The sequence below is a fragment of the Enhydra lutris genome, unplaced genomic scaffold (genome assembly GCF_002288905.1).
Source record: "Enhydra lutris kenyoni isolate GAN:26980312 unplaced genomic scaffold, ASM228890v2 scaffoldscaffold243, whole genome shotgun sequence".
NCBI classification, from domain to species: Eukaryota; Metazoa; Chordata; class Mammalia; order Carnivora; family Mustelidae; genus Enhydra; species Enhydra lutris.
This window is the reverse complement of record NW_019154327.1, coordinates 45,675-47,633: the sequence shown is the minus strand read 5'-3', so window position 1 is coordinate 47,633 and position 1,959 is coordinate 45,675.

The following is a 1,959-nucleotide window of genomic DNA, read 5'->3' as shown; positions in this document are numbered from 1 at the left end:
ACCAAGATGATTTCAGTTCTTGCACTCTCTCTTAAGCACTGTCTCAGTCTGGGCCCTCTGATTCCCTTTGCTTAAGATTTCAACCTCTGGCTTTTCACCATCCCACTGTTATTCCCTAAAAAACTAGTGGACTGGTGTCAGAGTGGAATGATATAAAACAAAGAGGACATTCACAAAACATTTATTATATAACAACATTTATTATAAAAATATATAAGATGTATACAAATGTATAAATTATCATAAAAATAAATGACATTTATATAATAAAAAGACATTTATTATATAAAGTCTGCTTGTAATTTGAATACAAAGCATTTTTTTAAAAAGATTTTATTTATTTATTTGACAGAGAGAGATATCACAAGTAGGCGGAGAGGCAGGCAGAGAGAAGGGGAAGCAGGCTCCCCGCTGAGCAGAGAGTCCAATGCTGGGCTAGATCGCAGGACCCTGAGATCATGACCTGAGCTGAAGGCAGAGACTTAAACCACTGAGCCACCCAGGCACCCCTACAAAGGGTTTTAATAAGAACTTGTTCACTGATAAATTATCCATATGCTGAGTACAGGCAAAAATATCACCCCAATAAAAAGAACACAGACATGATAGCTCTTGAGAGCGGCAGAATGAAGTTAAAAGTAGAGTACTTCTCCTGAGATGGCAGAGGTCATTTTTTTTCACATCTATAATTTATAGTATTTTTCACCGTCCCTTTGTTTGTCAATACATCCATCATATATCATATCTTATCATGTCATGCCATGAAATGTTTCATTTGGTGCCTGTCTCTTGGGGAGTTGCACGACATTCATACTTCCTGTGAGTCTGTCCCCTGATGTCTGGCTTCACCTTGACAAGTATATCGGACTCTCCCAGTGTGATGGGGATCAGAGAGTCTGAGAAATAATGACATCCTTTCTGCAGAAGACAAGCAGGTAACGTAGACAGTGCGTCATGGACAAACCGGTTAGACTCTCAGTTCAGTCTGTTTTCTACATCTAGTGATATATTCAGGTGATTGATTCTGGCAATTGAAGTTGAGATACTTCTCTTTCTCCACTTGTGCTTCTCACATCATCCTCTATGGTGAGAGCTGACCGGCGCAGATGCTGCCTTCACCAGAACTGGGTCATTGGCTGATCTCGCTGCATCCTCACTTGCCCTTACCTTGGGGTGTTTCCCAGGCTGTCTGTGCTTAAGTGCACTCACAGCAGCTGCTTGGCCTGTTAGCTAGAGGTCTGTCTTAATACCCCAGCTTGTGAGCACCATCAGTAGTTGTGCGTCCGAGGAATAGCCAATCTGTTTAATTTGGTCCAATGTATTTAGCCCCCTTTCTTCCTAGACAAATCACTGTGTCCATATGCTTGACTGCAGGAATCCATTCTTTTCTGTCCCCAGAACTATTCACATGATCCAAAGCAAATAACATCTCCCAGTGGATTTTCCATTTTTTTACATTGGGAAATAAAACTACTACCTTCAAAATTTTACCTTGAAAGCAATAGGATACTTGCAAAAATGTAATGGAAATGCAAACCATTGCATTCTTAACGATAAGCCATTCTCCTGAGTATGGTGTGTGCGATCTCTGCTAAATGCTGTCCGGTGTCCCCACGGCTTCTGCACCCTCCCCACACCTCCTGTAGGTCTGATGGTCCAGAAAGGGCATGAGGTTCCTTCGCTGCACTCTAACTGAATCTCGGCTCCCTTTCATTTCCCTTCAACACAACACTCACCATAGGCTTGGGGTCCTATTTGTGCACAGCTGTGCTGTGTTTGCAGGGGAGTTGAAGCAGAATGGTTCACTCACCTCTGTGTCACCCACGCTCTGCCTATGAGGGGATGATCAACGTTGCCAAGTTCAGTGAAACAGTTCTTCTGGAGTTCCATGGTCCTCATTCTTTCTGGACCGGCCATATACATGGTTTGGCTGATGGAGCCCAGAACCCATGGTTGTTT